Genomic DNA, 13,974 nt, shown 5'->3' with positions numbered 1-13,974 from the left:
GCTGTTCACCACCATCTCTTATCTTCCCCCATCCAAAACCTTGATCTTTACTACCCTCGTTAGGCCCCCCCCAAAAAAAACATGTTTAGCGTCCTGCCTTTTTGAAAAAAAAGGAGGAGGAGGCACCTTTTTTTTTTTTTTTTTTAAATGGCCGCCAGGCTCATTTTTCCCAAGATGGTCGCCTGCTTTTTTGTTTCTTTGGATTTGAAATACATGTAGAATGTTTGGGTCTTGACGATCTGTGTTGACAAAATACAACATGTACTGAGTAACATATTAATAAAAGACGAGTAAAAGAGACCATTTCATATATTTGCATACTGAAGGAGCTGTGCTCCAACTCGAATCGAAAGAATGGACGCGACAAAAAGCTGGAATTCGTCCGAGTTTCTTTATTGCATCAAATCAACTCGGGTACTCTGAAAAGCCCGTTTATCGGGCAGCATTATATACAAGCACTCGAATATCTCATGCCGGAGCGTTTGCCCTTAAAAGGCGTGACTGGGCGTGTCCGGGAGACCTGGGCGAGTCTGGACATGCCCTGGAATGGCGAGACTGGGTGTCGCCGGACGGGCCGGGCGTGCCTGGACATGCCCGGGAACGGCGAGACTGGGTGTCGCCGGACGGGCCGGGCGAGCCCGGGAAAGGCGAGTCCGGGCATGCCCGGGAAAGGCGAGACTGAGCGTCTCCGGGCGGTCTGGGCGAGCCCGGCACAGCGATCGCTCCATGGTTGCGTCCTCGGCAGGTGTAAGGCGATTGTGTATGTTCAGCGGCAACCGCTACACACGCCCCCCCAGAATCGACTTGCACCGGCAGGGTCAATTTAAGGGGGGTCCTGATGACCTGGCCGAAGCGACCCCTGGAGGGTCGTTGGGGGGGGGGGGGTCCGGTGTGGGGGTGGGTGGTCGAGCGGGAGGCACCGTGAACGGGGGGCGGCCTTGCCGCGGAGGAAGGGCCAACCGAGGTGGTTGGTCGATGTCCACGTGCGCCGGCTTGAGGCGGTCCACCGAAATCCGGTCTGACCTGCCGCCGACGTCGATGATGAAGGACTTGTCGTCCCGTCGCAGGACCCGAAAGGGTCCGTCGTACGGCGGCCTGAGTGGCCCCCGGCGGACGCACAAAAACGTACTCCGCTGTGTGAAGCGCTGGGGGGACGTAGGCCTGGGGGTCACCATGGTGGGACGTTGGCACGGGGGCAAACCGTCGGGCGGTCTCCTGGAGGTCCGAGCGCTGTCGAGCTGCGGACCAGGGACTGGTAGCGTCGAGCACGAATTCGCCCAGGACACGTAGCAGCTGGCCGTAGACCAGCTCGGCGGTGGACGCCCGGAGGTCCTCCTTGGGGGCCGTGTGGAGGCCCAAAAGGACCCACGGTAGCCGGTCGATCCAACCGCAGTCCTGAAGGCCGGCCATGAGCGCGGCCTTCATGGAATGGTGGAACCGCTCGCACAACCCGTTGGCTTGGGGGTGGTAGGCCGTGGTACGGTGGAGCCTGACCCCCAGGTTGCGGGCGACCGCGCCCCACAGCTCGGAGGTGAACTGCGGCCCGCGGTCCGTCCGCCGATGCGCCGAAACAGGCGACCCAGGTGGCGAAGAAAGCCTGCGCCACGTCGGCGGTGGTGGTGGAGACGAGGGGAACGGCCTCCGGCCACCTGGTGGTCCTGTCCACCATGGTGAGCAGGTGTGTGAAACCCCGTGATGGGGGGAGGGGGCCCACCAGGTCCACGTTGACGTGGTCGAAACGCCGTTCGGGCATGGTGAAAGGTGCCAGCGGGGCCTGGTTGTGTCTGTGGATCTCGGCCTGTTGGCAGGCCGTGCAGGTGCTGGTCCAATCGCGGACATCCCGTCGAAGGCCGTGCCAGACAAATCGCGCTGACACCAGCTTCTGGGAAGCTTTCCGGCCCGGGTGGGAAAGGCCGTGGAGGGAGGCGAAGATGCGGCGTTGCCAAGTAACGGGCACGATGGGGCGAGGCTGGCCTTGGGAGACGTCGCAGAGCAGGACAGTGTCCGCGAAGGGGACGTTGGCCAGGCGGAGGCCCGTGTCCGCCGCCCAGAGGGCTTGCACCGTGGTGTCGGTGGTCTGGTCAGCCGCCATAAGCGCGAAGTCCACGCCGAGGTGGACCGCGTTCGCGCTGGCCCGAGAAAGACAGTCGGCCACGGCGTTGTCTTTGCCGGCGACGTGCTGGATGTCCGTGGTAAACTCCGACATAGCGGAGAGGTGGCGCTGCTGGCGGGCCGACCACGGCTCCGTGACTTTGGCCATTGCGTAAACCAACGGCTTGTGGTCGACGGAAGCCGTCAAGGGTCGGCCCTCCAGGAGGTGGCGGAAATGGCGAACGGCCAAGTGTAGACCGAGGAGCTTGCGGTCAAACGTGCTATATTTGAGCTCGTTCGGCGGAGTTGCTGGCTGAAAAAAGCGAGTGGCTGCCAAACCCCGTTCACCCATTGCTCATGTACGGCGCCCACCGCGTAGTCGGAGGCATCCGTGGTGAGGGCGATGGGAGCGTTGAGCACCTGGTGAGCGAGCAGTGTTGCGTCGGCGAGGGCCAGCTTTGAGCTTGTAAATGCCGCGTCCATGGCTGCGGACCAGACGACGTCGTGTTTGGCCGGCTTGCCCCGGAGGGCTTCGTAGAGGGGCCGCATGAGCTGAGCAGCGCGGGGCACGAAGCGGTGATAGAAATTCACCATTCCGAGGAACTCCTGCAGGGCCTTGATGGAGCAGGGACGCGGAAACGCGGTGATGGCCTCGACCTTGGTAGGCAGCGGCATGGCCCCGTTCTTGGTGATGTGGTGGCCCAAAAAATCAACGGCCGTCGTGCCGAAGTGGCATTTGGCCGGGTTGACAATTTGGCCGTGCTCGCTGAGGCGCCCGAACAGTGTTCGGAGGTGGAGGAGGTGCTCGGCCCGGGACGCGCTGGCGACGAGGATGTCGTCCAGGTAGACGAAGAGGAACGGCAGGTCGCGCAGCATGCCGTCCATCAAGCGCTGGAACGCCTGAGCCGTGTTCTTGAGGCCAAATGGCATTCAAAGGAATTCGAATAAGCCGAACGGCGTGATGACGGCCGTTTTTTGGACGTCGGCCAGCCTGACAGGTACCTGGTGGTATCCCCGTATCAAATCGATCTTCGAAAAAATGACCCATCCTGCCAAACGAGCCTCCAGTCTTGAATGTGCGGGATCGGATACCTGTCGGGGGTGGTAACGTCGTTAAGGCGGCGGTAGTCACCACATGGGTACCAGCCGCCCCCCGGCTTCGGTACGATGTGTAGTGGCGAAGCCCACGCACTATCGGAGCGCCGCATGATGCCGAGGTGTTCCAAAGCGTCGAACTCGGCTTTGGCCATGGCGAGCTTGGCTGGGTCGAGGCGGCGGGCTCTGGCGTAGACCGGCAGGCCCGTAGTTGGTATGTGGTGCTCGATACCATGTCGTACCGCGACAGCCGAAAACGTCGGCCGTGTGAGGGCCGGGAACTCCGCGAGCAGGCGAGCAAACTCGTTCGCCGCCGGGAGGGCGCATGCTAGCTCGGTCGGCGCGGAGCTGCTCAACGTGCATGCGAGGGAGCTGAAGGTCTCGGCGTTGACGAGGCCACGCCGTTTGACGTCAACCAGCAGCCCGTGTGCGCAGAGGAATTCGGCGCCCAACAGAGCCATGGGCACGCTTGCGGTCACAAAAGTCCAATGAAAGCACTGGCTGCCGAAGCAGAGGGTGACGTTGCGCGGGCCGAAGGTGCAGATGGCCGATCCGTTGGCCGCCACCAAGGAGGGGCCACAAACCGCGGACTGCCTGTCCTGATCGGAGGTGGGTATGATGCTCAGTTGGGCGCCGGTGTCACACAGGAAGCACCGTCCGGACGCTTTGTCCCTGATAAAAAGTAAGTTGCCCGTGTGACTGGCACTCATGGCTGGTAATGAACGCCGGCCCGGCCGTTTCCCGACTTGCCGAAAGTGCACGGGGGTCGGCATGTCCGGGCCTTTTGTCCGAACCTGGCATGGTAGTAACACCACGCCTGGTCAGGTGTAGGCCCCGGTCGTCGTGTTGGAGGCGGTCGGCGCGGCGTAGCGGCCGCCAATTGCGCCGGCAGTTCGGCCGCCGACTGTGCTGGGTGCTCGGGCGCCATGGGCGTTGCTTCGGACGGCGGCGGGCTCCAGGTCGCTGCCCCGATGCGTTGGCCTGCCGAGGAGATCTTGTCGGCTTCCCTGGCGAGGGCGCGGGGATCCGTGATCTGCGTGCTTGCCAGGGCGAGGCGTACCTGGCTAGGCAGCTGACGGAGGAACAGCTCTTGAAAAAGAAAATCCGGGGCGTGCTCCCCGAGCAACGAGAGCATGTAATCCATTCGCTCGGACAGGCGCGTGTCGCCGAGCTCGGGCAGGTCGAGCAGGCGTCGTGCGCGTTCCACCGATGAGAGGGCGAAAGCATTATATACAAGCACTCGAATATCTCATGCCGGAGCGTTTGCCCTTAAAAGGCGCGACTGGGCGTGTCCGGGAGACCTGGGCGAGTCTGGACATGCCCGGGAACGGTGAAACTGGGTGTCGCCGGATGGGCCAGGCGTGCCTGGACATGCCCGGGAACGGCGAGACTGGGTGTCGCCGGACAGGCCGGGCGGGCCCGGGAAAGGCGAGTCCGGGCATGCCCGGGAAAGGCGAGACTGAGCGTCTCCGGGTGGTCTGGGCGAGCCCGGCACAGCGATCGCTCCATGGTTGCGTCCTCGGCAGGTGTAAGGCGATTGTGTATGTTCAGCGGCAACCGCTACACAACTGTACTTTGTTTTCTTTTGTGTCTTTATACAGGTATACAGAAAAATTCAAGATGAGATTTGCAAACAATATCTTACCTATTTTATTATTACAATACAATAATGTATCTAAATGCATTTTACATTATATTTCATTATTTCTCAACCATATCTTCTTCCTAACATGGTAAAGCTACGTGTACTCTACTTTGCAAATAAACTACAGCACGCCAGCGCTAGCGAACATTCTATAGCACGCTCACACGTTTTGCTAATCTACAACAACCAGCCGCATATTACTGCTGGACCTGCATGTACATGTATCACAGACGGGATTATTTTGTGTGAGCGGCCATGAAACAATTATGATGGAGACTATCAAATCGAGAGAGTGAGAAAATTGATTGCTCGCGATCAGTCGAACGATGTTTAAAAAAAAACAAGAAAAAGAAAAGAAAAAAGGAAGCGGGCGGGGACGCTAAACATGAATATTTTTTTGTTTGGCCTTAATTCACCCCAGACCCACTTTTTTGAAATACCGACTTCTTTCCTGGAAGCCCTAGCAGTGTCCATGTGTTTTTTTACGTCTCCCACCCCCTCCCCAAACCCCTTCCCATGCCTCCTCCCCCCAAGCCCTCACCCTCCCACAGATCTCCCGATATCCCTGCTCTCCATGTTGTCTCCTGCTCCCTTTATCATACGTTTTATGTGTCAGTTTGTCTTTTTGTGATCAATGTTAGCTCTTACACGAACCTCGAACTTGTATACAAAAAAAATAACAATAAATAAACAGTCAGGTGGAGGTATGTGTGCTCCTCCTTGTGACGGTCTCGTTTATTATTGTGATTTCATGACTGTTCGGATAAATATTCATCAGAAATGAATATTTGCTACATCCTTGAACAGACAATTGATTTAACCTTTCAAATGACATGCAACAATCAACGAAAGGTTTATTCAAATTGAGGCAGGAGGTTGCTGAGCAACCATATTCCCGAAATTTCAGAGTATGAAGTTCACTTCACGTGACTATGGGCACCTATCAACAAGGTACCTGAAGTACAAATTTCCAACCCAAGATATTTTATGTTAACATCGTATTACTCACGCAGGACATCCAAAGGAATCAAAAGATGCCACCCAGGTATGGTACTGGGGGTGGGGGTGCACGACCAGCCGGCGGACCATGTGGGCCTCAATTCCCAGGGTGTTCCGTGAGCAAGCAGCTCGCTTATCGCTAGCCAAGCGGCTCGCTTGATTCAAAGCGCTTAAGTAAGCACTCCAAGGTAACAGAGCGGAGTGTTCGACACCTGTTATTATCGATATTACAAGCGGCTTGCTGATGGAAAACACCCCTGCTGCTCACCTCCTTCTTTCAGCCTTCACTCTTCTCCCTCATTCCTTCGAAGATCTGTCTCAAAACCCGTTGCTCGGCAATGGAAGAGGCGGAAGTGGAGGGCAAACGATCAGGGGTGAAAGTGCAACTTGGTCAAAGAAGAAATGTGAATATTTCCGCAGACAGAGTGCAGAATGGCTGAATTATAAATAAAACATTGTTAAAACCAGGACGACTTTACTTCTCTACAACACAATAATTCACCTTTTGGGCGTGGTCAGCACTCCAAGCACCTGTGGATCGCATGAAATGCTCGTCCTGGCTTCTTCCTCAGCTGAGGTAAATGTTATTTTAAAATCAGTGGAAGATAATAACAAGAGATCGTTTGAGGATTACTCACCGGAGCTTTCAGATTAAATCATTTCAATTAGTTTAACTCCTGCTTGGTCAAAAGACACGACCAGCGGCGGGAGACGTTCAAGAGAAAACACACAACGGGCGGGAAATCTAAACGGTGTTTCCTACGACGTCCGCGTTTAGTTGTTAAATGTTGTACATTTCGCTTTTCACATCAGAATAGAAGAATCTAGTTCAAGTGAACGGTCGCAGGCAGAGATGTCGCGTTTGTGACAAGGACGAAATGATTAGATTTTGATGAAGATCTGGATTCGGCGACTAGAATTTTTCAGTGATTCTTCACCATTGGGAGATGGGGCCAAAACGATACATAGCAGGATATCTCAAAAAGTTGTGGACGGATTTGGACGAAACTTCGGGGACCGGTTGGGTGTCCGGCAAGGTCAAATAGATTCGAAGTTAAGCCTTGACTGGTTATTCAGTTGAGGATTCTGTGTTTGGGGTTCACAGATCTGCGAACGTCCCCCATTACATGGATTGTTTATTTATTATTTTTAATACCTCAGCAGATGCCCCCTACTATACGCCCTGAACTTGGCCCTCGAGTGTCCATAGCGGTGTATAGTAGAGGATTGTGAAGCGCCAACCCATTGCTTTCAAGGGCATTATCTGCTTATTTGGGGCTTTTGTAATTCTTGTCAATAAAATGAACCCAAGATTTCTTCCCCATTCAAATCATATAATTTATAGGTCCAAGGGACGGTATTCATTACATCAACGATTTTAAAAGTTAATTAGTCCATTCATTCATTCATTTCGGTTTATTGAAATATTTAAACACTGGACAAGGCAGTTTGAAGACTGAAATTTGTCAAGTTTACAATAATAAAACTGTTTCATAAAACTTACAAATGTACATAAAAATAATATGAATCATATAAAATTACATTAATAAATTTAATAAATATAAAATTACATCAATCAAAATAAGTATATGGCATAAATAAACATGTGTTATGTTGGTTGGGTCGGGCAATATAGATCCAGGTAGATCTGCATAGGTCGGTGCTTCATCTGTCGGGAAAGGGAATCTCGCTGTAATAAGTTCTGTAGCCCGAATGTCGGATTAAGTGTGCAGCTGTGATCATGCGAGGATGATCGGGTGATAGGTAGAAGAGGGATTAGGCTAACTCCCCGGTATGTCAAACCTCTGTGATCATTCGGTGTCCCTTATGGCAACACATCACATGTGTTGTTCGATCCATGAGTGCACACACTAATTAAATTCCCCTCCGGCACAAGACGATAAAACTGACCGGAAGAGCAGACAGCAATACATCACATGCATTAGTTAGATCCATTAGTGCACACACTAATTAAATTCCCCTCTGGCACAAGACGATAAAACTGACCGGAAGAGCAGACAGCAACACATCACATGCATTAGTTAGATCCATTAGTGCACACACTAATTAAATTCCCCTCTGGCACAAGACGATAAAACTGACCGGAAGAGCAGACAGCAACACATCACATACATTAGTTAGATCCATTAGTGCACACACTAATTAAATTCCCCTCCGACACAAGATGATAAAATTGACCGGAAGAGCAGACAGCAACACATCACATACATTAGTTAGTGTTACGGGGTCCCACCCCCCCCCCTTACCCCTGGTCTCAGTGGACCTCCGAACCCCGAGAGGGTCCCCGGCAGAAAGATGTTATCCTTGGTTGAAACCCAGCAAATAATGTCCCTCAATGGAACCAGCAAATGAAACAGTCGAATCAATAATGCAACCACACCAGGTAATAAACAAACCATAATATATTATAGATCACACCCAAAGAGCCATACAACAATGGGGGCAATCACCCCTACTTTCAAATCTTACAATAATATCCTTGTCAAGCCCCTTAACCCCACACTCACGGCACCTCCCCCAATGTCTCTGCGCCCCTCCAAGGCGAATTCCCAATGTCTCTGTGCGCTCCCTCGATTGGGGAGTCAAGGCCCGATGGTCAATTGAGGCGTAGACGAGTGAGACGACCCCGAGGTCACGGGCTCAGCCCCCAGCAACACAGCGGTGGAGAGGAACCTCACAAAGACGCCCTCTGACGTACACGTTGCGGTTCAATCCGTGAGCCTCCGTATAATTCTCACGTGCCCCTTTCTTGCACAGCCGTCCCCAGCAAACCACCAGGGAATAATGCCCAGCCGACACGACAAAAGCCTGTCCACTGCAGGTTGCTCGTGTGGCGAAGATGGCGGACGGCTTTCGCTCCAACCCGGACTTTGAGGCCCGGATCCTCCGGAACCTCAATGAGAATACCCGACGACACAGGCTCCACGCACTCCGGCGATATTTCTCATCGCCCGAACTTCCCTTCAAGGACGCAAAGTTCACTCGCACTGTACGTCGAACGCTCGGGCCGGAGCTTCAACAAACACGTCTCTTTTCGATGTCCTCCCGCCTCTTTTTTCCTCGCTCCACCTCTTCCGGACACAATCCGGATTTCCGGCCACATTTTACCAGGAGCGCTTTTAAATCTTTTAACCACAACAACCCTTTCCCTTAAGTCACAATAAGCATAATATCTAGAACCAACAATGATAACAACAACCATAATGAGGGCCTAATCCATAACAGTTAGATCCATTAGTGCACGCACTAATTAAATTCCCCTCCGGCACAAGACGATAAAACTGACTGGAAGAGCAGACAGCAACACATCACATGCATTAGTTAGATCCATGAGTGCACACACTAATTAAATTCCCCTCCGAAACAAGACGATAAAACTGACCGGAAGAGCAGACAGCAACACATCACATACATTAGTTAGATCCATTAGTGCACACACTAATTAAATTTCCCTCCGCCACAAGACGATAAAACTGACCGGAAGAGCAGACAGCAAGCGACCGCACACTACGGCGCCATGGCAAGCAGACATCGCACAGGCTTGCCGAGAGTCACGCCTCGGAGAACTCGTGATTGACAGGAGGGGGAGGGGCGAGCAACAACCTGAGCACCGGTTGGAGCGTAGGGAGGATGAAGGACGCCCAACACTGATTGGACACCACAAGGACGTGCGACCGTTGCACGGTCGGACGAGCTTCCAACAAACGACGCGCTGATTGGAGGAAAAAGACCAGGACGTGAGGAAGGTGCAAAAAGCCGCAAGGAAACGACGCACTGATTGGCAGAGATAGAGAGCTGACATCAGAAGACGTCTGATAGAGGTAAAGGGAGACGGACATTTTTTCCTCTTCTCGCTTCCCTCTTCGCCTCTGCCTCTTCCTGCCTTCCACTCGATGGAGACCGTTCCTTTCTTATTTTGTTGCCCTTTGCGCATTCCTGTGCTGGCGGACCTCTCATCTTGGTTCCGGACAAGGGGGCGACTCCGCGAGACGGGTCCGGGCACAGCCGGAGGAGTGAGCTGCGCTCAACTCGTTCTAGTCATTGGGAGGGCCGGTGGAACACCAGCAGACGAGCCGAGCGATTCGTGCCGACCGGAGCCACGTCGGATGGAGCATGATCGACCCGAGACACAGACTGAGATAAGCCCAACACAAACACGGACACAACGTTTTATTTTATTCTTCATTCCCCTGTGCTGTATTTGAAGTCTGTGAGTGGGATCCCAATCAAGGTTTTAGTTCTTCCGTCGCGTAATAAATATTTATATTTGTACATTTTACATCCGCGTCGGGTTGAGTTGATTTTCAGGGTGAAGACACCGTCAGACCGACAGGTAAGCCGCGGCATTCTCCCCCAAACCCCCCTCCCCCCCACCCCCCCCCCCCCCCCCCCACATAACCCTCCCTACCCCCGCTCGTGTTTGATCTGCCATTGCATTGGAAACGCCTCATCTTACTATCATTCACCAAATGTCCGTCTGTCTGTTCGAAGGTACCGCAAAAACTGCTGAAGCGATCGCAAAGATATTTTGGGTGGGTAATCCTGGGACCCCTGGGAGTAAAATAGACCATTTAGTTTTCCCAATTTCAGCTTTTAGACTGGTTCAATTTCCAGCAAATGTGATTGCATGAGGCATTTTTGAGGAAAAGCAAACAAATAGGTTTTTCTTAAAGGGAATTTTGTGCTGAATATGAATATCTTGTTTGTGTTTCCCAAAATTGCCTAATTAGGTCATTAATTAAGGTCAAAGGTCAATAAGTGCAAAATTCAAGTTTTCACAAATTGTTTTATTTTTTATATTCAATACAGTGGTAATAAAGATTTTCCAATATCTATCATATTAAGCCATACATTGCATGTCAAAGATTTGAATTTAATGGAAAATGTGAAAGAAATTTTCACTTCTATGGAGAATATCTCCGTAACGGTTGACCTTTCTACGGAGTGCCATGTCAGTCGATTTCCCTTTGATGTTTCATGTCAAAATGCACCAGTGAAAAGAGTATATGGCATAGCATCATTGTCTAGGTTCAGGGGAATGAGACTTTGTTGTTTGTTTTGCGAAATTTGCATAATTAGCCACCAATTAGGGTCAGGGGTTAATTAGTACAAAATGCGAATTTTTATGAAATTTTCGTAAGGTCCTATTTGACGTCCCCTAGATGAATTTACAAGAATTTTCTACATATCATTCAAATTAAACGTCATATTATGTGCCGAATATTCAAATTAAATGAAAAATGTGATAGGAATTCTTGATTCTATCGCCAATATCTCAATAACGGTTCAATTGCCAATATCTCAATAACAGTTCAATTTTGGTCGCATGGATTTGTCTTTTTTCCAACGTAGGCCACCAAAACTGATTTTGGTTTCCTCTCTATATATGACAACAATATATCTAACAATATATTAGAAAGGAATATGTCACCTTTTTTATATTTCTATATTTTATATTTATATTTCACCCCCTTAAACCAACACTGATGAAGTGTCAAATAACCGTATTGTGGCAATATCCTAGCATTGGCGTTATTTAGTCTTGTTTTTGCATGTTACGGTCTCCGAGTCACTGCATTTGCATGCGTCCGTACACTTCAAATCCCATTTCTTGCACGAACACCTATCACTGGTGCAACCCTTGGTACAGCCACACTGTACAATGCCCTTGCATGCTTTTGGGATAGGGGGTAAAGATGTGAGCACCGGTGAGAGAAGACCATCAGCCAGCTTCCATCCAGCAGAGTCCATTGGGGAAGGAATTACTGGGTTTGGATTGCACGCTTCTCTCCATATGAAGCTCTGGTAATTTGCACGCTGTATATGGTGATGTGCAGCATCACTGGATGGTGGCATTGATTCTGGTGCCTGACATTTACTGAACAGCGAACATATCACATGTTCTTGTGATATCACATCTCACGAGATGATACATCATCTCACGTTCTTGTGATATCACATCTCACGAACATATCACATGTGAACATATCACATGTCCCTATCACATGTACCACAATTCTTACCATGAACAGCGAACAGCGAACTTCTCCTCACATTTTCCATTAAATTCAAATCTTTGACATACGATATATGGCTTAATATGATAGATACTCGATAAACCTTTTTCGCCACTGTATTGGATATTAAAAATAAAATAATTTCTGTGAAAACCTGAATTTTGCACTTATTGACCTTTGACCTTAATTAATGACTTAATTAGGCAATTTTGGGAAACACAAACAAGATATTCATATTCAGCACGAAAATCCCTTTTAGAAAAACCTATTTGTTTGCTTTTCCTCAAAAATGCCTCATGCAGCTTAAATAAGCACATTTTTGAATTTCTTGCCTAGACGACTTCATCTCCCCCAACCTTCTGCCTCGCTCTTCCCCCTCCTCAAATAACACCTCACTGTGCCTCACCCAATCTCCATCAAACCTTTTGTCCGCCCCATTCTTCCCTTTCTCCAAGCTATTCTGAAATCTCTGAAATCTCTGACACACCTTCAACAGCTCTCCCTACCTCTTCCTCCTCTTCCACATCTTACCCTACCCCTCCCCCCCCCCTGTTCTGGACCCGATGCTCCCCCTTCCTCTTCATTAACGGTATGGACCTCAAACATCCAGGGCCTTCGCTCAAACTTGACTGATCTCTCCATACAGGTTGCTTCTGACAAACCAGATGTGATCTGCTTAACAGAAACTTTCCTCCTTCATGATGTCTCTGATGCCTTGGTATCTCTCCCAGGTTACTCCCTCCTCCGGTATGATAGACCTGAGCCTCGTCCTGGAGGTGGGGTTGCTATCTTTATAAAAAACTCTCTTCCTCACTCGCCCTCCACTGCCCTCTCTCCACCTCACCCCCAGGAATACATTTGGCTATGGCTTCCCCTTCGATCCCACCTTTTGTTCATATGTGTGTTGTAACGTCCACCAAACAGCGATGACTCCATCTACATCTCGCTGTCTGATAATATAGACCAACTTCTATCTACCCATCCCAACTCTCTCTTCCTCATATGTGGTGATTTCAATTGTCACCATGCCAGTTGGCTGGGTGTGGGTACCTCTCTCACCAGACATGGCTCTTCAGCAAAGGACTTCTGCGACTCACTGGGACTGACACAATCTGTCAATTTCCCGACCCGGATCTCAGTCAACGGAGCATCTTCTCTTCTGGATTTGGTTATGACAAACTTCCCTGAAAATGTCTGCTGCTCTTCTTCTGCTCCAATCGGCTCATCTGATCATGTGCTTGTCAAAGTGGACATCTCTCTGACCATTCTCAGAGAGCCTCCTCAGCGTCGACGAGTCTGACATTTCACTCAGGCCAACTGGCCCCTTCTTCAAGCAGCCATCAATCATCTGGACTGGTCTCCCATCTCTACCGCCTCTGACATCAACTCATCCTGGGAATTCTTTCAAAGTAAATTGCTCTCTCTCATGCACAGATTTATCCCATCTCGTCTTCAGTTGTCATACCCTTCCTCCCGTCCATGGTACACGGAATCTTGTGGTGAGGCTGTTGCCCTGAAACAACTTGTTTTCGTCTCCTGGAAAGCAAATCCAACGGAAGGAAATCTCATTTCCTTTCACAAAGCCCGAAACAAGTGTGTGTCCACCCTCAGGAGAGCCAGGAAACAATATCTCACCATTCGCAAGACTGAACTCTCTTATCTGTCTCCCTCTTCCAAATCCTGGTGGCGTCTGGTCAAATCTGTTTCTGGTGTTTGTTCCCCCTCCATCCCCTCCCTCACCTCAAACGGCTTAATGGCCGACTCTGCACATGAAAAAGCTGAATGCCTCAACTCTGTGTTTGCCTCTAAATCTTGTGTCCCAAACCCATCCCTCTCTGTACCCACCGTACCCAGTCGTACCCAGCTGCTCCTGGACTCTGTGTCCTTTCCTCCTGACAAGGTGGAAAAGTTTCTGTCAACCCTCGACTCTAATTCTGCAACTGGTCCTGACGGCATCAGCCCACGGGTCCTAAAATCATGTTCTTCCACTCTTTCACTCCCTCTTTCTGTTCTCTTCACCCTCTCTTTTGCTCAAGGTCATCTGCCATCTGCTTGGAAATCAGCCAACATCACCGCTTTGCACAAAAAAGGTGCAAAAACAGATCC

The sequence above is a fragment of the Myxine glutinosa genome, chromosome 6, assembly GCF_964187855.1.
Source record: "Myxine glutinosa chromosome 6, kmMyxGlut1.1, whole genome shotgun sequence".
NCBI classification, from domain to species: Eukaryota; Metazoa; Chordata; class Myxini; order Myxiniformes; family Myxinidae; genus Myxine; species Myxine glutinosa.
This window is presented reverse-complemented; position numbering follows the sequence as displayed.